Below are 23,937 nucleotides of genomic sequence, written 5' to 3'. Positions count from 1 at the left end.
TGAAAAATTGAAAAATCGGGAAAGTCAAGAATTGAAAAATCGAGAAATCGAAAAATTGAAAAACCAAAAAATCGAAAAATTTAAAAGCCGAAAAATTGAAAAATCGAAAAATAGAAAATTGCAAAAATCAGAAAACCTAAAACCAAGAAGTCTAAAACCGAAAAGACGAAAAATCGAAGTTGAAAAATCGAAGTCGAAAAACCGAAAAGTCGAAAAATCGAAGATTCGAAATACTGAAAGATCCCAAAATTAAGAAACCGAAAAATTGAAAAATCGAAAAATTCAAGCCGAAAAACTGAAGTTGAAAAATCGAAAAATAGAACAACTAAAAACCTGAAAAATTGAAGAATTGAAAAACTAAAAAATTGAAAAATCGAGAAATCGAAAACTTAAGAAATCAAAAAATCGAAACCCCAAAAATCGTTTAATGGAGAAAATGGGAAATAGAAAAAATCGAAAATTTAGAAGCGTCAAAAATTTGAAAAATCGAAATATGGAAAAAATCGAGAAATCGAAAATTTGAATAATCGAGAAACTGGAGATTCAAAACAATGGAAAATCCCATAATTGACATATCGAACAATTGAAAAATCTAAGAAAGATTGAAAAATCGAAAAATTGGAAAATGGATAAATCGGAACATCAAAAAATCCACAAATTGAAAAATTTGACATAAAATCTAAAAATTTAAAAACCAAAAAACTGAAAAATCAAAAAATTAAGAAACCGAAAAAGAGAAAATTTCCAAAATTAGAAAAGCTAAATCCGAGAAGTGGAAAAACCGAAAAGTCGAAAAATCGAAATACTGAAAAATCCCAAAACTGAAACATCAATAAATGGGGAAACTGAATAATTGAAAAATCGAAAATTCGAAGCCGAAAAACCGAAAAATTGAAGAATTAAAAATTTGAAAAATAAAAAAATTGAAGGATTGAAAACCTTAAAAATCGAAAAATCGGGAAATCGAGAAGTCGGGTAATCGAAAAGTCGTAAAATCAAAAAAATCGATAAATCGAGAAAATGTGAGATAGAAAAATTAATTATTATTTAGAATTTAGAAGCATCAAAAATTTGAAAAACCGAGAAACTGAGGAATTGAAATAATGAAAAATCAAGAAATCGGAACATCAAGAAATCCAAAAATTGAAAAATCTAAAATTAGAAAATAGAAAAATTGAAAAATCAAAAAGTAAACGAGAAATCGAAAAATTGAAAACTTTCTAAAACTAAAAAATAAAAAATTTGAAAAACCAATAAACTGAAAAATAAAGAAGTTAAAAATTCAAAAAATTGATAAAACGAAATATCGAAAAATTGAGCAATTAAGAAATGGAAAAATCTAAAATTTAAAAAATTGAAAAATTGAAGAATCAGAATAAAAAATTAGAAAATTGAAAATTGGAAAATCTAAACATAGAAAAGCAAAACTCGAGAAACTGAGAGAGCGAAAAGTCGAGAAATCGAAAAGTAGAAAAATTCAGAAATCCAAAAATAAAAAATTGTAAAAACAGAAAATTTAAAACCGAAAAATCGAAGAATCGAAACACTGAAAAATCCCAAAACTGAAAGATCAATAAATGGAGAAAACGAAAAATTGAAAAATCGAGAACTTGAAATCGAAAAGTCGAAGTCGAAAAATCAAAAATTTAAAAAATCGAAAAATAGAGAAATTAAAATCCTGAAAAATCGAAAAATCGAGAAATCGAGAAGTCGAGAAATCGAAAAGACGAAAAACCAAAAAATAGATTAGTCGAGAACACGGGAAACCAAAAAATCGAAAATTTAGAAACATCAAAAATTTGAAAAATCGAAAATGAAAAAATCGATAAACCGAAAATTTGAAGAATCAAGAAATTGAAGAATTGAAATAATAAAAATCCCACAATTGAAATATCGAAGGATTGAAGAAACAAAAATTTGAAAAATCGAAAAATCGAAAAGTCGAAGACTCCAAATATTTAAAAATTCCAAAATTGAAATTTCAAAAATCGAAAAATTAAAATACCGAAAAATTGAAATGTTGAAAAAGTAAGAAATGGAAAATTCGAAAAATGAAAAACCTGAAAAATCGAGAAATCTAAAAAACGCAAGTCGAAAAATCTAAAATTAAAAAAAATTGAAAAATTAATAAGTTGAAAATACGAAACATGGAGAAATTGAGTAATCATGAATTGGAAAAATCTAAAAATTAAAAAATCGAAAAATTGAAAAATTGGAAAATCGAAAAATCTAAAAACCAAGAAATCCAAAACTTGAAAAACTGAGACATTTAGAAACAAAACATCAAAAGATCGAGAAATTGAGAAATCGAATAGTGGAAATTAAGTGGAAAAATCGAAAAACAAAAAAATTGCAAAATTCAGAAAATCTAAAACCCAGAAGTCGAACAATCGAAAAGTCAAAAAATCGAAGAATCCAAATACTGAAAAATCCCAAACCCAAAACACCAATAAATTGAAAAAATGAAAAATAGAAAAATTCAGAAATTGAAATCGAAAAATCAAAGTGGAAAAATCGAAAAATAGAAAAATTATAAAAACCTGAAAAATCGAAAAATTAAAGAATTGAAAAAAATAAAAACGAAAAATCGAGAAATCGAGAAGTCCAGAAATCAAAAAGTCGGAATACAAAAGAATAGATTAATCGAGAAAACGGGAATTCAAAGAATCGAAATAATGAAAAATCCCAAAACTGAAATATCGAACAATTGAAAAATCGAAGACTGAATTGAAGAAACAAAAATTTGAAAAATTGAGAAAAGAAAAATGAAATAATCCAAAAATTGAAAAATCGGAAAGTTGAAAAATCGAAAACTCGAACTACATATTTAAAAGTTCCAAAATTGAAATATGAAAAAATCGAAAAATTGAAAAATTCCCAAAACTGATATGCTGAAAAATTAAGCATTAGAAAACTTGAAAAATCGAAAAATCTAAAAAAACGCAAGTCGAAAAATTTGTAAAATCGATAAACCGAGATGTCAAGAACTCAAAAAAAATATCGTAAAATCGAAAAATGTAAAATTTAAAAAATCGAAAAATTGAAAAACCGAAAAATTGAAAAATCTATAAACTGAAAAACCAAAAATTTAAAAATTCGAATCATTGAAAAACGAGAAATGGAGTAATTGAGAAATGTAAAAATTTTAAATTTTAAAAAACTTAAAAATTGAAGAATCAAAACGAAAAATTGGAAAATCAAAAAAGGCCAAAAGTCGAAAAATCGAAAAATCAAAATATTGAAAAATCCCAAAACTGAAACATCGGTAGATTGAGAAAACCAAAAATTGAAAAATCGAAAAACTGAAATCAAAAAATTAAAAACCTGAAAAATCGAAAAATGAAAAAAATATGGAATCGAAAATTTGAAGAATCGAGAAACTGAAGAATCGAAACAATGAAAAATCCCAAAACTGAAAAATCGCAGAAAGATGGAAGAAACGAAAATTTGATGAATCGAGAAATCGAAAAATCAAAAAAACGAAAACTTGAAAAACTGAGAAATCGAGAAGTTGGAAAATCAAAAAGTCGAAAAACAAAAAATCAATTTATAGAGAAATTGAAAAATTGCTACATATCTACAAAAAATCTCAATGTTTAGGATAAAAATTCAAAGTGGATTAATAAACCACAAATGGAGTACGTGCTTTTATAAAATTTAAATAACACTTTTCGGGAAGTAAAAAATCGAAGGGAGCCACAACACGACAAACTTTGAAGCATGTTCTTCAAGGGTAAAAAAATAATTCCTGATTGTTGTCCCAATAACACTGTTCTCAAATATAAATGAGAATAATACACCAATCGATCGATATGAAGAAATTTGAAAGTTGCTTAAGGAAAAATAAACAATAAAATGAAATATTAATAATATAGTTCCGGTTTTGAAACAGTGGACTGTTACAACAAGTACAAAAATATTTGCAGACCTTGTCACAAAATCTTTTTTCACTCAGGGTTCTACCGCATTCCTTGAACTACGAGTAATTAGATCTACAAATATATTTATTTGCACACCGACTATGTTAATAAGGAAGATTTTATTGTTTTGCATTGACTGACCCAGTGAGCAGCAGACGGAAGCTCTCCTTTACAAATACAGAATTTTAAAACACCCTGTATTAAACCAGCAAAACTTTCTCACTTCGGAAAAGTCACAAAAAGCGATTTTACACCGAATTTCCTCAAACCGTAACGTAGATAATCCGTCAATAGAGCCATAACCGATTTTTCTGTCCGTTCGAGTCCACCGCCAAACAAAAAGCGCCCACAATAGCCTTCCCAAAACCCGGCAAAACCGGCTCTCTAATCACAATTGTTTGCCTACATTAACACCGATTTGTCACTAATCAATCACACATTTCCCCGAAAAGCCCGCGTTTTCGCCGTTATAACGGACCTGTGAAATTACCACCGATTCGCTTCACACAGGTCGCCGAAATCGCGTTTCGTCTTTTTCGTCCGCATCTTCAGGAAGCGGCCCGCACGCGATTGTTCGCCACAAGTCGCGGGAAAAATGTGAATAGGAGCAGTGCACGGAACTGCAACTTCCGTTACACGTCGAAGGCAAATATTTACATTTTTCGAGTGGCGTAAACGAGAGGAATGTCTTTGTTGCTTAATTGTGTGTTGTATGCACAGCGGTTAGCACCGCCTCCGTGGAAATGTACCTGTTTTTCCGGTAGTCGGACGACCGAGAGGAAAACGCTGATTCGAAAGTCGATTAAGGCGGCTTGTAATTGCCGGTTTTAAATCATTTTATTATCGATATGGGTTATTAATGCGAGTGACGGTGTAATTTACGAGAGTTGGCCGAATTTGGTTGTGTTTACAGCGATCGGGCGGGTAATTGAGGTGGACGTGAGCAGTTAGCGGCGAAATTGGGCAGAATGTTGTAATTTCGGCAAGTGGCCACTATGTAGCAACATGAGATAAATTCACGTGCATACAAGTTTTTGTGCCACATCGAGGCTTAAAATACTTAGCTATATACAACCGATACGATTAGTACAAAAATTTACCACGCAAAAATTAAGTCGGATTCATAAACCACAAGTACAGAAATATGCCACTTTAGAAACTTTAAATAACATTTACCATCAAAATTTTGAACGTTTAGCGTTTTAGAATCTACACGCTATTTCTGGAATACGTATAAAAGTTGACAACAATCGGTCCAGTATTTTCGACCGACGACAGACAGATGGAAATGGGGACCTATTTTTTCAAATTCTAGGGGTCATGGAACGTCGAAAAAACGTGAAGGTGGCAAATCGCCAGATGGACCCTATACACCCTCGGGGAGTAAAAATCGACTATGTAAGTTCATTTGCAATATTTCTAGAATTTTTAATTAAGTAATTAAATTAAATTTAAAAATTAGGATTGAAAAAATTGAAGTCGAAAAATCGAAAATTTACACAACAGAAAAATTGAAAAATTAAAGAATTGAAAACCTAAAAAATCCAACAATCGAGAAGTCAAAAAATCGAAAAGTCTAAAAATCAAAAGACTAAAAATTATTCGAGAAAACAGGAAATCAAAAAATCGGAAACTTAGAAGCGTCAAAAATTTGAAAAATCGAAAAATGATAAAATGGAGAAATCGAAAATTTGAAGAATCGAGGTAACCAAAACTCCCAAAACTGAAATATCAGACAATTGAAAAAGTCTCAAAATTGAGATGGTGAAAAATTGAAAATTGGAAAACTTGAAAAATCGAAATTTTGAAAAATTGAGAAACCTAAAAAACGCAAGTCGGAAAATATTTAAAACCGAAAAACCGAAGTGTTAAGAAATCGATTGTAAAATCGAAAAATGTGGAATTTAAAAAATCGAAAAATTGAAAAATCAATAAACTGAAAAGCAAACAATTTTAACTGCGAATAATTGAACAAAAATCGAAAAACTGAGCAATCGAGAAGGGGAAAAACCGAAAAATTGAAAAGTAAAAAAAAATCGAGAAACCAAAAAATTTCAAAACTGAAACGTCGAAAAATTGGGAAGAAATGCAGAAATTGAAAAACTAAAAAACCTGAAAATTTAAAAAGTGAAAAATTGAAAAATCGAAGAATTGAAATACTGAAAAATCTCAAAATTGAAACGTCAATAAATTGAGAAATCGAAAAATTGAAAATTTAGAAAATCGCAAATTGAAAAATTAAAAGCCAGAAAAATAAAAAAAATTGAAGAATTGAAAAACTAAAAAAATCGGAAAGTTGAGAAATCGAGAAGTCGAGAAATCGAAAAGTGGAAAAGCCAAAAAAACGACTAATCGAGAAAATGGGAAATCGGAAAATCGACTATTTAGAAGCATCAGAAATTTAAAAAATCGAAAATTTGAGGAATAGAAAAATTGAAGAATCGAAATAATGAAAAATCTCAAAACTGATACATGTATATCAAACAACTGAAAAATCGAAGAAAAATTGAAGAATTGAAAAATTGAAAAATCGAAAAAGCAAACGAGAAATTGAAAAAACCGAAAAATCGAAGACTCGAAACATTTAAAAGTTCCAAAATTGTCTAGAAATGGATTAAATAAGTAAAATTTAAATAACTGAAAAGTTTTAAAATCATGTAAGCCGAGAAGTCGAAAACCGAAAAACCGAAAATTTGAAAAACTGAAACATCGGGACATCGAAACACATCAAAAGATCGAGAAATTGAGAAACCTAAAATGAGAAACCTAAAATTCTTAATTTTAAAATAAAAAATCGATGATTCGATAAAAATTGAAAAAATGGAAAAACGAGAAACTGAACAATAAATTCGAAACATCAAACTCTCGATAAATCGAGAAATCGAAAAATTGATAAACTGAAAAATCGAACAATCGAAAAATAAAACCGAGAAGTCGAAAAATCGAGAGATCGAAAAACCGAAACATCAAAAACCTGAAAAACCTAAAATTTAAAAGATTCGAAAAATTGAAAAATAGAACTATTGAAGAACTAAAAAACTCAGAAATCGAAAAATCTAAAATTTTAAAAATCGAACAATTAAAATATCGAAACATTTAAGGATGGAAAAAATAAAAAATCGAGAAATCGAAACATCACAAAACCGAAAAATTGAAAAATCGAAAAAATAAAAAATCGAGAAATCTAAAAATTGAAAAGTCGAAAAATCTAATAAACGAAATATTGAAAAATCCCAAAACTGAAACATTAAAAAATTCAGATATCGAAAAATTGAAAACTCGAGAAATCGAAAAGTTTTAAAATCAAAAAACTGGGATATCAAGAAATGGAATAAAAACATAAAGTCGAAAAACTGAAAAAATCGGAACCAAAAATTGGAAAATCGAAAAACTTGAAAAGTCGAAAAATCGAAAAACCGAGAAATCGGAAAATCGGAACATCGAAAAATTGAAAAACTGAAACGTCGAGAAACAAAACATCAGAAGATCGAGAAACTGAGAAATCGAAAGGTCGAGAAGTCGAAAAATCAAAAAAAAGTTAAAATTTGAAAAATTAAGAGATTTAAAATAAAAAATCTAAAAACTGAAAAATTTTAAAAACCAAAAACCGAAAAATTGAAAAATAGAAAAATTAAAAAGCCTAAAAATAAAAAATTGCAAAAATCTAAAACCGAGAAGTCGAAAAATCGAAAAATCGAAGAATCGAAATACTGAAAAATTCGAAAACTGGAAATTAAGAAATCAAAAAATTGAAAAATCAAGAAATCGAAATGGAAAAGTCGAAAATTTAAAAAATCCTAGAATTGTAAAATTAAAAACCTGAAAATTCGAAAAATTGAAGAATTGAAAAATAAAAAAATAAAAAAATCGAGAAATCGAAAATCCGAAAATCCGAGAAATCGAAACATTAATAAATCAAACAGTTAAAATATCGAAAATTTGAAAAATTCCCAAAACTGAAATGTTGAAAAATGGGAAATGGAAAACTCGAAAAATTGAAAACTTGAAAGAAGAAATCTAAAAAACACAATTCAGAAATTGACCCAAAAACGCAAAATTTAAAAAATCGCGAAATTAAAAAATTAATAAACTAAAAAATCAAAAATTTTAAAATTTGAAAAACTGAGAAAAGGAAATTGAAAAATTGAGCAATCGAGAAATGGAAAAATCTAAAATTTAAAACATCAAAAACTTGAAGAATCGAAAAGCTGAAAAATCGAGAAATTGAAAAATTGGGGGAAATCGAAAAACTGAAAAATCGATAAATTTGAAAATCGAAACATCGAAAATTTGAAAAACTGAAACATCGAGACATCGTGAAATATGAAAAGATCCAGAAGTCGAAAAATTGAAAATTTAAAAAAGATTCAATAATTCGAAAAAATTTAAAAAACGTCGAAAAATCTAAAAAACGAAATACTGAAAAATCCCAAAACTGAAGTATCAGTAAATTCAGAAGTCGAAAAACTGAAAAATCCAGGAATTGAAAAGTCGAAAAATTGAAGTCAAAAAATCGAAAATTTAAAAATCGAACAATTGAAAAATCAAAAAACTGAAAAATCGAAAAACTGAAGAAGTGAAAAACTGAAAAATCTAAAAATCGAGAAATCTTGAGGTAAAGAAATCGAAAAGTGGAAAAACCAAAAAATCGATTAATCCAGAAAATGTGAAACATTAAAAATTGAAAAACCGAAATATGAAAAAATCGGGAAATCTAAAATTTCCAAAATCAAATAGTTGAATAATCGAACATTGAAAAATCTCAAAACTGAAATATTGAAAAATTGCAAAATCGGAGAAAGACTGGAAGAATTGAAAAATCGATAAATCGAAACATCAAAAAAAATCTAAAAATTGAAAAATTGAAAAATCTTAAAACTGAAACATCAGTAAATTGAGAAATCGAAAAAGTGTAAAATCGAAAAGTCGAAAAATCTAAAATTTAAGAAATTGAAAAATTCCAGATATGAAAAAGCCCATAAGTCGCAAAAAACAAAAAACCGAAACTTCGAAAAATTGAAAAACTGAAACATCCAGAAATTGACAAATCTAAAACTCGAGAATAATCGAAACATTACAAAATTTAAAATAAAAAAAATCCATATTCGAAAAATTGAAAAAACGGAAAAACGAGAAACTGAACAACCGAAAATTCGAAACTTCAAACTCTGGATAAATCGGGATATCGGAAAATTGATAGACTGGAAATCGAAAAATAAAGCTGAGAAGTAGAAAAATCGAGAGATCGAAAAACCGAAACATCAAAAAACTGAAAAATCTTGAATTTAAAAGATTCGAAAAATTGAAAAATAGAACTATTGAAGAACTAAAAATTGAGAAAAATTAAAATTAAAATACCGAAAAATTTAACAATCGAAAAAATGAAAAATCGAGAAATCGAAACATCAAAAAACGGAAAAATCGAAAAAGTAAAAAATCGAGAAATCTAAAAATTGAAAAATAGAAAAATCTAAGAAACGCAATATTGAAAAATCTAAAAATTGAAACATCAGTAAATTGAGAAATCGAAAAATTGTAGCCGAAAAATGCAAAATTTAAAAAATCGAACAATTGAAAAATCAAAAACCTGAAAAATCGAAACACTGAAGAAGTGAAAAACTGAACAATCAAAAAATCGAGAAATCTAGAAGTCGAGAAATCGAAAAATCGAAAAACAAAAAAATAGATTAATCGAGAAAATGAGAAATCGAAAAGTCGAAAATTTAGAAACATCAAAAATTGATAATTCGAAAAATTGAAAATTTCAAGAATCAAAACATCGAATCGAAATATTGAAAAATCCCAAAATTGAAATATTGAAAAATTGAAAAATCGGAGACAGATTGGTAGAATTGAAAAATCGATAAATCGAAACGTCAAACACAAAAAACGAAAAATTAAAAAAATTAAAATTTAAAAATTGAAAAATTAAAAAGAAAATATCGAGAAATCGAAAAATCGAAAAACCGAAGAATCGGAATATTGAAAAATCCCAAAACTGAAACGTTAATAAAATAAAAAATCTAAAAATTGAAAAATCTAGAAATCGAAAAGTCGAAAAACCGAAGAATCGAAATATTGAAAAATCCCAAAACTGAAACATTAGTAAATTGAGAAATTGAAAAACTGAAAAATGGAGAAATCGAAAAGTCGAAAAATCGAGATCGTAAAATCGAAAATTTAAAAAATAGACAAATTGAAAAGTCAAAAACCTGAAAAATCGAAAAACTGAAGAAGTGAAAAACTAAAAAACTTAAAAATCGAGAAATATAGAAATGGAGAACCCAAAAAATCGATTAATCGAGAAAATGACAAATCGAAAAGTCGAAAATTTAGAAACATCAAAAATTGAAAAATCGAAAAATCGAAAATTTCAAGAATCAAAAAGTTGAATCGAAATATTGAAAAATCCCAAAACTGAAATAATGAAAAATTGGAAAATCGGAGAAAGATTGGAAGAATTGAAAAATTCGAAAACCTAAAATTTAAAAATTAAAAAAATCGAGAAATCGAAAAATTGAAATGTCGAAAAACCGAACAATCGAAATATTGAAAAATCCCAAAACTGAAGCATCAATAAATTGAGAAATCGAAAAATTAAAAATCGAGAAATCGAAAAGTTGAAAACTCAATGTCGAAAATCGAAAATTTAAAAAAATGATGGAAAATTGGCGGAAATCTGAATAGCGAAAAATTTGAAAATCGAAAAAGCCGAGAAGTCGAAAAATAGAGAAATTGAAAAATCCCAAAACTGAAGAAGTGAAAAACTGAAATCTATAAATCGAGAAATCTAGAAGTCGAAAAACAAAAAATCCATTAATAGAGAAAATGAGAAATCGGAAAGTCGAAAACTTCAAAAATCGAAAATGTAAAATTCCAGAAATCGAAAATTTCAAGAATCAAAAAGTTGCCCAATCCAAATATTGAAAATTCCCAAAACTGAAATATCGAAAAATTGAAAAACTGAAACATCAGTAAATTGAGAAATCGAAAATCTGAAAAATGGAGAAATCGAAAAATCGAAAAATCAGAAACCTGAAAAATCGAAAATCTGAAGAAGTGACAAATCTAAAAATCGAGAAATCTAGAAGTCGAAAAATCGAAAATTTGAAAAACCAAAAAATCGGTCAAGTTGAAGTATTTAAAATTTGGCATTATTTATGAGCTTAAAAATATAGTCAAATATCTAAAAAAAAAACTTCGAAGATCTATTTCTTCTACATTTAGGCCCAAGGATTTTTTAAATTATTTTTTCTCTGCTCAGTAGAGAGACTTTAACAACATGTTATAAAATTAGACGCCATTTTTTGATCACCCTGTATAAAGTTTTTCAAGGGTTGCCGATTTAGAATGTTGAAAATTATTTAGTTATCTTTAAATGGTCGCATACAGTACGAGTTTTGTATTTCACTATATTAAATAAGTGAAATATTTTTAAGCGTTTTTGACTTTTTTCCATTTCTTTTTTTCGAAAATACAGGGTGTCCAGCACTAAAAAAATCATACCTACATTTTATAAAAACTCTTTTAGAACTATTTACGGTTATTAATGTACTAAGTGTTCCATTAATGTTTAAATAAAAAACAAAATAAAATATATTAGATGCACCAATAATAAAAAATCAATCTGGAAAGCCTCGATAAATTGGGCTCAAAATTAAATTAAAAAGCGAGCCGAACCGTGAAATTAATAATAACTATATTAATAATTAATGATTATTTAAATAATTACAAGATAAATATGACCAATAAATTTGCACTTATCTTATCAGAGCCAAAAACTTTACGATTTAGTCCATTGTTACGAACCCACACCAAAGCCCACAGATCATTTAGCGTCCAATTTTCGTCCGATTCATTCCACCCGAATTTTCTTCCGGACGATTTGCAATAATTTGCATTTATATGGTAATTTTTGCTCGAAATGAATCTAATTTTACAGTCGAATTTTTTCAGTGACGATTTTAAATCAAGTAAGTACATCAATTTCACGAAAGATTTAGTTTTTTGTTCAACGGATAGAAAAACCGCGGTTGACATTTTCGCAAACGTAACCAGTGGAAAAATTTCAAACGGTTTAAGAAAATTGTAAACAATCCGATTGAGGTGAAACCATCTCGTCTGGCAGTGCGGCTATTAAGGACACACAAATTAAAATTTTTCAGGTATAAAAGCGTGACGATTTTATCTTACGATCCGTATTTGCATACTAGTTCCAGCTTCGGGTGACACGAAACTGAAAAACGGTTTAAATGTTTATCGTTCGATTGGCATCTGAGCGAAGTTACGAGTATGTTTCATCGTTTTTAACCGCGACTTTAAATATCGCTCTCACTTCCTTTTCTCCCCGAGCTTTTGGTTAAAAAATCTCTTTAACTTCCCGCGCCGTGTCAAATTTTCGGCTTCTAGTTTTTCGACCTTCGTAGTTTTTTAACTCCTGTTAACTCCATTCCGCACCGTCACCGTCCTCGGCACGAAAATACGTGCTAAGAACAAAACGCGCTCGAATTCGGCGTAACTCACTTTCTTCACTTTCCCTCATTCGTCTACTTGTCCGTTTTTTCCTCTCGTGTGCGTCCACGTTTTCCTCCTGTTTTTCAGGGAATCACCCAACCGTGAACAATAAAATCCTGTCGACGTTTGAATGCGTGGACAATTCGGGCGATTACGGTCAAATTAAGAATTCACCTCGTCATAAATGACACAATAATTATTGAAGTGAATGTAATAAGAGAAATTACAATGTTATTGTGCATTACGCTACCTCTGGCGTAAAAATATGAACTAATTGACCGCACGCCGCCAAATCTTTAATTAGTTGCTCAAACCCACCCGAATTGCGCGACTCTCGGTGAAAGCGAGATAAAGCCCTGTTCACAGCGTCGTCAATGGAGCCGTCGTCGTTGAGCGGTTTTCGACAAAAGAGTCGATGCAAATTCACCCGATACGGAAGTGGATTTTTTCGCTTTAGAACGTTGGCGGCTATTGATTCGATCTTTGCATTGTCGGTAAAAATGCGAAGAAATGCCAAACGGCGCTTTGAGATCGCTAACGAGTGTAAAAACGGGCATGAAATCGCGCCTTAAAAATCGCCAATTATTGCTGTCGAAATTACATGTATCGAGCGCCGCTTTAACGACTCGACAATTGACCGTGGTTGCGCTGGTAAAAAAGAAAATTCTACGCTGGAGCACTTTAATTAAATTTCATGCAAATTGCTGTTTTTAGTTTCTAATTAAACGAATTTTAATGGCGCTAAATTTTCTCTAACAAATTATCGCACAATTTCCGTTCGATAGTTGCGGACGATCGTTTTTTGCGCTGAGTAAATTGTCAGCTTGTTTTCCTGTCGAGACGACGAATTGTCGCGTCGCCTGCACTTGTTCACACTGGGAATGTGTGGAGATATTTTTTTCGTGTTTGACGTTTCCGCATTTACTCTTCGCTTCCTCATTAGTTACGTGATGAGTTAAGTATCATCGTTTCCTCGTAAATGCAATATTTTATGCTGAATACTCATCGTTTTGTAGACGATTTGCTTATCTCATGCTAATCGTTAGAAACATCATATATTTAAGTGTTTTTCGATATTCTTGATTTCGAGATCCGTTCTTTCCCAGCAGTTTGTACTTTCCATGTTGATGCAGTTGAATAGAATTTATATTCCGAGTAATTCCCACGACTTTCAGTAATTGTGGAGAATTCGCAATAATTTCGCTCCTTCGAAATTGTCACAATTTGGTAATTCCAGTGTACTAGAGCAGTTCCAAGAGTTCGTAAAATTTTATGAAACCAATAATTCTGAAAGTAGTGTACGATGGAACTGCATTTAATAATGATACTAGAGTGGAAATACCACAAGAACAACATGTTGAGTCACTACTACTTACGGTGTGAATAATGATAGCATTTCAAAAAAATATATATCCATTGAAAATGGAATATTCTCTAGTTCACGGATTAATGGAATTATTTAAAGTTAAAATCTTGCATGTTTAACATCAATAGAAAAACTACAGCCTAACTTATTTACTTTTTCAAATTTTCCATTTTTTTTTAGAATTTTATGGCAACTTTGCCAAAAGCTCAATTTTTCAACATCCTCCTATATGGAATTTTTGGCCTTTCCCCAACATCCTCGAAAATGACCAGAAAAGATTTATTCGTTGATTTTAACCTCCAAAAGTTTCTTCGACTTAATTTTTTCGAAAATTCTACCATTTTTTTAAAATCGTCAAAATGAAATAAACGTGGAAATTTTTGAGATATTCTAAAAATTAGATTTCGAAAATCTTGGTCTAATGCTATCAACTCGCAATGTTTTTCGATTCAATGTCCCAGATTTTTTGAGAATTTTATAACAATTTTGCCAAAAGCTCAATTTTTCAACACCCTCCTGAATGAAAAATTCGACCTTTCCCAAGCAACCTCGAGAATTATCAGAAAAGATTTATTCGTTGATTTCGACTTCCAAAAGTTTCTTCGAATTCATTTTTTCGAACATTCTACCATTTTTCTAAAATCGCCAGAATGAAATATGACAATTTTTGAAATATTCTCAAAATTTTATTTCGAAAATCTTGGTCTAATGTTATCAAGTCGTAATCTTTTTCGATTCAACTGAGATTTGTATCCCAGAATTTTTTGAAAATTTTCTGGCAACTTTGAAAAAAGTTCAATTTTGCAACATCCCCCTGTAAGAAAATTTTGATCTTTCCCGAACATCCTCGAGAATTACCAGAAAAGATTTATTCGTTGATTTTGACTTCCAAAAGTTTCTTCGACTTAATTTTTTCGAAAATTCTTACATTTTTCTAAATTCGCTAAAATGGAATATGGCAATTTTTGAGACATACTAAAAATTTTATTTCGAAAATCTTGGTCTAATGCTATCAACTCGCATATGTTTTTCGATTCAACTGAGATTAATGTCTCAGATGTTTTTGAAAATTTTATGGCAACTTTACCAAAAGCTCAATTTTTCAACACCCTCCTATATGGAATTTTTGACCTTTCCCGAACATCCTCGAGAATCACCAGAAAAGATTTATTCGTTGATTTTGACTTCCAAAAGTTTCTTCGACTTAATTTTGTCGAAAATTCTACCATTTTTCTAAATTCGCCTAAATGAAATGTGGCAATTTTTTACATATTTAAAAAAAAATATTTCGAAAATCTTGGTCTAAAGTTATCAACTCGCAATGTTTTTCGATTCAACTGAGATTAATGTCCCAGATTTTTTTGAGAATTTTATAGGAATTTTGTCAAAAGCTCAATTTTTCAACACTCTTCTGAATGAAAAATTCGACCTTTCCCGAGCAACCTCGGGAATTATCAGAAAAGATTTATTCGTTGATTTCGATTTCCAAAAGTTTCTTGGAATTAATTTTTTCGAAAAATATGGCAATTTTTGAGATATTTAAAAAAATTTATTTCGAAAATGTTGGTCTAAAGTTAAGTTATCAACTGAGATTTATATCCGAGAATTTTTTGTGAAATGTCAGGAAAATTTGCCAAAAGTTCAGTTTTTCAGTACGGAAATTTGCCCTTTTTCCAAGCACATTTGAAAGTTACTAGAAGTTGATTTCCACGTCCATCAGAATTTTTTTTGGCCTCATTTCTTCGAAAATTTCTAATTTGCCCAGAATCACCAAAATGGAAAATCTTCCAGGACCATCAACATGCTATTTTTCGACTTAGCTCGTCGGGATTTAGATCCCAGATTTTTTTGTGAATTTTTTGGCAATTTTTGCTAAAAGTTCAATTTTTCAATACTCATCTACAAAAATTTTGCCTTTTTTTTAAGCACCTTTGAAAATTCCCAGAAGTGATTATTTTGTTCATTTTGATTTCCAGGTTTGTTTTTCGATTTCGAAAAATTGCTACAAAAATTGCCAAAATGAATTACGATAATTTTTCGATTGAGTTGGAGCCCAAAATTTGTTGTGAATGTTTAGGCAACTTTTCCAAAAGTTAATTTTTCATTACCCTCCTGTATGAAATTTTTGACCCATTCTTGAGCATCTTCTATATTACCACAAGATTCCATTAATTTTTTTGAAAATTCAACCAATCTTAGAAAGTACTAGTATTTTACACTCCACTAACTATCGTGATTTTTTCAGGTTGGCAACATGGGTATTTAAAATTTTATGATGGCATACCCGATTTTCAAAAATATATTTGCTGTTAACAGAAAATGTAAAACCAGTAAAGTTTCCTCCCCCTAAATTCACAAATGGATCCGTCTGGACGCTTTTACCTCTACGGAGTCCCGTTTTCGGGTTCTTCTCAAAGCATTTCCACTCTAGTTGGCTTTTTTACTCTAATTTTGGGTGCTTAGGTATTTTTCTGAACGCTACATTATTGATTATTTTTAGTTTTTCCCACTTTTATTTCTTTCTTAAAACATATACAGGATGAGCCACTAAAAGCTCGTTCCTGGACATCTCATTAATTATTACAAAAAGAAAAAAATCTGAGAATAATGTTGTGCAGTTCTTTGAAGACCGTATATTAAAATTATTTTCAACTATACAGAGTGTTCTGTTTTTAAGACGTGACAGACTACTTGGTTTTATAAAATGGAATATCCTATACAGGGTCGAAAAAAAATCCCTACAACAAATTTTTGAAAATTTAAACTCAAAGTAGAAGAATTAAGTTCATAATTTTGATTTGATTTAATGAATTGAACAGAATACAATCCACAAAGTCATTTTTTACTGTTGACGGAGTTCGTTTTTGGCAATTTTTATCGGAATTTTAGACTATCAAAATTACAAAGTTTAATATTTTCAAAAATTTGGTTCGGGAACTTTTTTCGGGATCTTCAGAGCCTTCTTAACAATGTGCTATCGCGCTTATCCGTCTTTTTTTGATCTCCCTGTATGTTTTTGCGTACTATGATTGGCTTTTTCTTAGGCCTTATAACCATAGTTTATTTTCGAAATTCCGATGCAACGTTGCCTAGTTATCCGAATTTTCTTGAATTTCTTAAACAATGGAAGGGTTGAAAAAAATGCAGTAGGATTTATTTTTAAATCTGTGTCACAATATTTTTGGGAAAAATAACTAGAGATGGACGCTTTAGTTTGCTATAGATAAAACTGAGTTTTCATTTGCGGAGGGTACTATAAAAAAATATATACAGGGTGCTGAAAAAATGGCGTACCAACTCTATCACACGTTGTTGAGGACTGTTTATAGAACAGAGAAAAATAATTTAAAAAGTTCTTCGGCTCAAAATTTACCTTTTATTTTGATATTTCAGCATATACATGGAATCAGTTATACTTCTATTATTCGAAATAATTTTGGAGGTATCGTGTTTTCATCCCCAGTTTTCTTCATTTTATAATATAACAAAAAAAAATAAAATATTGTTTAGGTTGAGTTGGAAAAATGTGGCTAATTTTTAGAATTTTTTGTCAAATTGACGTAAGGAATTTTTAATGATTTTTCCCGAACTTGGACTTGTGAACTTGTACCGTTGAGTTGGTGCGCCATTTTTTCAGCACCCTGTATAAATTATATCAATTTTCAAATATCCATATTTTAGTTTTTTCAAATAGAACACTCTGTTTTTTGTTCGTTTCCGTTTTTGTTAGGTATTTAAAGTTGATAGTTAATGAGATTTTTTACTATTTTAAGGGACACACCGCCATATTGAGAGAAAGAGAACAAAAAATAGAATAAGATGCAGCAACAAAATACAAGTGATCGGTTTGAAAAAACTGAAATATTGATATTTGAAAATTGTAAACTTTACAAATGTTTATAAACACTCTGTATATTAAAATTTATATAAGTAATTGACAACATAATAGAGCGTGTACCTCTGTTTATCTCTCTAAATAATATTGCATCAAAATTCTCAAAAATAACGTTATTGCGATTGTTTTCTTGAAGTCTTCAATTAAAAAAAAAATGAAATAACTTGGCAACGTGGCACAGAAGTCAGTTTACTTTTCATTCGTCTTTTTTCTTTCCCTTTGGCCATGATATTTTCATAATTATTATTACAGTGACACACATTATATTTTTTTGGATTTCATGGAGCTTTTAGCTTTTCCAAAAATCTTTTTCTAATCATTCGACGATTTTTTTCGTAACTTCAAAAAGCTCAAGTAAATAATTATTCAGGTAACTTTTACCTGTAAAAACTGAGGAGTAATCAAAAAGTTTTTAGGTTAGAATTGGCCATGGAAATATTTGGCATGTCCTTGATTACAATGCAAATGTCAAAAATCTAAACATGATAAATATTTCCACGGCCAACTCTAATCTGAAAACTTTTTGATTCCGTTATACTACTATATCTTGCCTGTCAAACTTGGGACATCCTGTATAGTATAAAGTGTCGTCCCCTGTATACATGTATTTTAAAAATAACCAATTGTATTTGTTTAAGCAGGAATGATGAGTCCGCAAGTTCTTAATTTACGTTCATGTCTACATTATTTCATATTTTTTTCTGAGAAATTACATCTTTAAATGTCCTTCACTGTTTACGACTAAGTGACTCATTTTGTGTTTTTCGCTTACATAAAATAAAAAAAAGTTAATCTTACCATTAAAAATTTCCATTGATTATTGTTATTTTTATTTCATTAGACGATTCTTCGACGTTCTTTAAAAATTGTTTCTTATGATTTTCCTCTTTTTTTGAGTAATTTTTTGCGAAAATTTATTTGATTTTGGGTATAGTCCTGGTCTGAAATAATGAACTGTGTGACTCCAACTCTACATTAAATTCCAAAGTTTATTTAAATATATTCTGAGAATGCTTTGCTTAAGTGTGGCGTCTCCACATTAGTAAAGTCGAGAACTACGGAATTTTTTTTAATTTCGAGGAACCCGTCGCCGAGGTTTCGCACGTGTTAATGTGTTATTTACTGTAATATTTGTTCAGTGTTTCAAGTGTCACGTTTACTTCTTCAATTAGGGTTAGCCGAGGCCTCTGTCGTAATGTTTAAACCGAATAAAAGACCTTTGTTGAGTCAAAAAACAAAATTATTACGAAACCCCCAGTGAAAATCCATACAAATAAATACAAAGTTGTCGAACTCGTTGCCTCAGCTCGCTTATTTCACACACACTGCATAGTTTCCCCCATTATTCCGCCGTTCCGCTAAATTTCTCTAAAACAAACCAACCCGTGCGAACCCGACATTCTTGCACCACAACGACCCCATAAACGCCCAGAAAAATCCGACAACCCATGCCATAAAACCGCCAGACCCAGTCGACCATACACCGGATTTTTTCCACGGGAAAACGCGTGGGTACCGCATATTTAGTACCGCTTTATCACTGGGAATTTCGCATTTTTCCGTCGTGCAGATCGGTTTCTCGTATCCAGGTCGTCATATTACGGAAGCTATTAGATTGCCGATAATCTAACAAGCTTGAATAATTGGGAACTCGTGTGAATTTTTTCTGCTCGTCTTCGGCCGTCAAAAGGCTTTGTTCGAGGAGTAATTGCGGAATGGCCGGTGGATATGCGGCTGGCCATTCAAGGAACTCCGCTCGAGAGAGAACGAGGAAAAAACGGTAGTCGGAAAAAATCGACAATGTGTTGTAAATCATCGGGAGAATGATGGGTTATAAATAACGGCAGGAAGAATCTCGGGCACTCGAGTTATGCAAGAGGCGGCGGCGGAAATCGGCGACAGTTTTATTAATCAGTTTTGGATAACTTCACCATTTGTAGAGATCTCGGCTGCGATTGGTTAATTCAAGGTCAGTTCTGACCAATTATGAATAATTCTGCAAGCAAGCCTCAGCACACTATGTTTAAGGGGGAACACTAGACGAGAGACAAGTTTGAATTGGGCGCCATTTGTTGCCTTAAACGCAACCAGCAATTCTTCTTTAAATCTACCTGGGATAGACAACTACCGGACGTGGGTCATAAAAGCGTCGTAAGCCGATAATGCAGAATAATGATAATTTATGACAGGCGGCCCACAACATACCTTCAGCACAGAATAATCATTTCTCGTATTCTTTTGACATATTAATTTTAATATTCGAGATAATTATTACATTATTCAAACACAATTTAGACACTGTAGAGCAAACAAGGCTTATCAAGCCCGTCTATTAGTTTCTTCGCCTAAATGTATTATTAATACCGTTTTCAAATTACACCAAAATTGAAAAATCGAAAACTTAATAATTGAAAAATTGAAACATTTTAAATGAAAAAAATCGGTAAACCGAAAAATTGAAAAAACTATAAATCGAGAAATTGAACAATCTAAAAATTAAACAATTTAAAAATCGAAGAATTGGAAAACCAAAAAATCTAAACCGAGAACTTGAAAAATCGAATAATCGAGAAATCAAAACATCATCAAAACAAAAAAATTAACGGAAAATCTAGAACATAAAAATTGAAAAATTAAAATACCTATCGAAAAATTGAAAAACCGAGAAATCGAAACATCAAAAACTGGAAAAATTGAAGAACCGAAACATTGCAAAATCTCAGAACTGAAATACTGAAAAACTGATGGAATGGAATGGAAGGAAAATTGAAAAATCGAAAAAGTGAAAAAATTCAAAACTGAAATCTTGAAAAACTGAAAAATGGAAAGAAAATTGAAAAATCGGAAAAGTGAAAAAATCCAAAACTGAAACATTGAAAAATCCAGAAATCGTAAAATTGAAAAATCACAATTGAAGAAAGAATTGAAAAATCAAGAAATAGAGAAATGGGAAAATCAAAAAATCAGTTAATCGAAAAATTGAAACATCGAAAAATTTAGAAACGTCAAAAAAAATAAAAAAAAATTTTAAATCGTAAAACTGAAATATCGTGAAGTTAATAAATTGAAAAACTGAAAATTTTTGAAAAAAAAATCGTATCAAAAACTAAAAATTCAAAAAATCGAGAGATTGAACAATCAAAAAATCAAAACATTGAAGTCCCAGTAAGTTGATAAATAGGAAAATTTAAAAAACAAAAATTTTAAAAATCCAAGAATTGAACAACAAAAAAAATCTAAGCCTGAAAACTCAGAAAATTGAATGATCGAGAACAAAAAATCTAAAATTTAAAAATTCGACAAATTGAAAAATCATGGAACTGAAAAATCGAAAAGTCGAGATAGTGAGAAATCTAAAAGCCTAAAACTTTAAAAACTGAAAAATTAAAATATCGAAAAATTTAAAAACCGAGAAAACAAAATATCAAAAATTTGAAAAATTGAACAAACGAAATATTGCAAAATTCCAAAGCTGAAATATTGAAAAACCTAAAAATGGAAGGAAAATTAAAGAATCGAAACAGTGAAAAAATCCCAAACTGAAACATTGAAAAATTGAGAAATGGAAAAATGGGAAAATCAAAAAAATTAGTCTAAACAGTTTAGACAGTACTTCCCTCGCTATCGGAAACGTGACGACTGCATGCCTATTATGTTTTTTTTTCACATTAGATTTCAAAGCATTCGGTTTTGTAGTTCCTGATTAAATCAATAAAATAAATTTGCGCATTCATTAAATTTTTTGAGTCACCCTGTATATCCGAATCCAAAAAATATGAATGGAATGATAAATTACAAGAAGAGACTCATCATATTTTGTAAATTTTATATAGGATTATACGGCAAACTTTTGAGCTGACGTCATCAATTTTTTGGAGGGGATAAGCAAATATATTTGGACTAAAAATTTATTATGCTCTTTATAACCTTAAAACATCTGCAAGATTTCAAAGGATTGGGTTCTGTAGTTCCTGATTAAATCAATAAAATAAATTTACGCATTCATTAATTTTTGGGGTCATCCTGTATATGCAAATCCAAAAAACATGAATGGAATGATAAATCACAAGAAGAGACTCATCATATTTTATACAATTTAAATAGGATTTCTTCAGCAAACTTTTGAGGTGACGTCATCAATTTTTTAGGGGGGATAAGTAAATATATTGTGATTAAAACGGTCCTGGTTTAATAACAAAAAAATATTGTTCGTCTATAAAACAAGCTCGTCTTAGACAAAGTATTCGTAAAAAAATATGTCGTAAAAAAATTTACGTATGCTGGTCCCGACTGCGATTATAGTTCAAATATTTTTTAGCAAATCCTGTCACGGATGTAGAAACATTTGTGACAGCCAAAGAGGTTTTTTTGAGAAAATTATCTTTGAATTTAGACCAAATTTAAATAGACACTAGGCAACAGGCACATTTGGGCAAAAAAAAAGAGAAATTAGGGTTACGGCTTCAAATTTTGGACGTATTTACAAACTTAGACCAACTACAGCAATAGCTAAAACTGTGGAGTCTCTGTTGTACAGTACATTTAGAGGTAACAGTTATACATACTATGGACAGCAAAGTGAGGAAAAAGCTGTCAAGTGTTTTGAAATAAATAAAAATATAAAAACTGAACGTTGTGACTTGTTTATTTCAAAACTATTTCCTTACTTGGCTGCTAGTCCTGACAGGGTTCTAGAGGATAGGAGTGCATTAGTCGAAATTAAATGCCCTTCAAAATCGCAAGATTTGTCTCCCGAAGAAGCGGTTAGAAAAAAAATAATCAAATTTTGTACATTGACAGACAGAGAATTGAAACTAAAAAAAAAATCACGATTACAACTTTCACGTCCAGGGACAAATGCTTGTTACGGGTATTTCACAAGTTTATTTTGTTGTATGGACACCCAATGGAATAAATATAGAAAAAATTTATAAAGACGAAGAAATATATGTAAAAAGATGGCAGATAAACTTGGCCGATTTTGCTTTGGCGCATAATTGGCCGAAATAATTGATTCAAGAAGAAAGAGGAACCTGCCTTTGCGAGAGATTTTTTTTAAATAAATAAAATTTGTTTCTATTTTTTTATGTACTTTAATAATTTATTAGGAGTACATTTTTCATCACCAAGACTTGCATATTTTTATTATTAAATATATTTTGGAAATGATCTCTCGGCAAATGAAAACATATACGAGCACTTTTTTCGAGTAAACAATGAAGGGAGAGTTACTGGGCGTAGGGCTTTTTTAAAACACCTCCTTTCTGGGATAAGTAGTAGATACACTTAGCTACTTATACGTGTTAAACAGAAGCTGTATTTTATATATTTTTATTATTATTATAAATATGTTTATTAGTTTTATTAATTAAGAAAGCAAAATATATATTAACAATAATATTACAATGAATTTTTAGTAATCATGTGTATTGAATTCAGGATCCTGAGTGGAGTAAAAATATTATAGTTCCCCAGTTTTAATTCGGTTTTATGATAGTACCTCATTGCGTAAAAGTTAATTTTCTTAACAATAGATTACAACGGCCGGTCCTGGCGGCTTGTTATAAAGCTGAGTTCCTTGCCATAAATTAGAAAAATCAGCCGAGAACTCTAACGATCAGCTTATGGTAAAGCAGGCGATAAGGGTTTTACCTGAAAGTCGCTTCCGTAAATTTTAGTGGCGCTCCTATCGGCAAAGTACTGAACTAACTGCTCAAATTCTGTCGAATTGATACCCATTTTTTTCAATAACTGTTAGTTTTGGTTAAAAACTCTGCTAACCAATAGATCATTCCTGTTAAAATTATTCGACGTATTTTCCATTAATTTGTGGTATATTTTGATTTTAATAAACACATTATTATTTAAACAAATTGTACCACTAACAAACATTTAATGATTCTGCGCCCTGTAAAAAGTGATGTTTTATCCATGTGCGAATTTTCAAGCGATTTTATAATGGTTATGACTCAAAAAACTTGAAAAGAAAACATAAAATGGTGCTTTTTTACGATATTTCTCAGCCATATTTTTTTAGTTGATTGAACTGGTCTCTGCGCCCTAGAATATGAAAAAAGCTGCAGTTTGATGTATAACACATCTATATTAATATCATTTTTTCATACAAAAAACCAAAAAAATGTTATACCTCGTCTAGCGAGTCCCCTTAAGTCGTACAGATATTTTCCGCGTTATTTTCGTGTTCGTGGTGGAAAGTGGAGCGGTGTTTTAGTAAGTTTACG

The 23,937-nt window shown here is 30.1% G+C and overlaps 1 protein-coding gene across 4 annotated transcripts in view; it reads right to left on the bottom strand.

Moving 5' to 3' along the window:
* The window catches only part of LOC135137017 (probable serine/threonine-protein kinase nek3), an 83,393-nt gene that overhangs the window by 21,028 nt on the left and 38,428 nt on the right, over positions 1–23,937 (bottom strand). The window contains exon 1 of one of the 4 annotated variants that reach the window (XM_064066554.1): positions 5,097–5,174. The exons of the other annotated variants lie outside the window; for them this stretch is intronic. The gene's annotated coding sequence lies outside the window, so the exon portion shown is untranslated. Of the gene's footprint in view, positions 1–5,096; positions 5,175–23,937 lie in introns of those variants that run through there. 4 annotated transcript variants of the gene reach the window in all.

Source organism: Zophobas morio, unplaced genomic scaffold, assembly GCF_036711695.1.
Source record: "Zophobas morio isolate AGI-343-1 ecotype UQ-CSIRO unplaced genomic scaffold, CSIRO_AGI_Zmor_V1 ptg000028l, whole genome shotgun sequence".
Classification (NCBI taxonomy): domain Eukaryota; kingdom Metazoa; phylum Arthropoda; class Insecta; order Coleoptera; family Tenebrionidae; genus Zophobas; species Zophobas morio.
The sequence above is the reverse complement of the archived record's forward strand: the minus strand, read 5'-3'. Positions and strand labels throughout refer to the sequence as shown.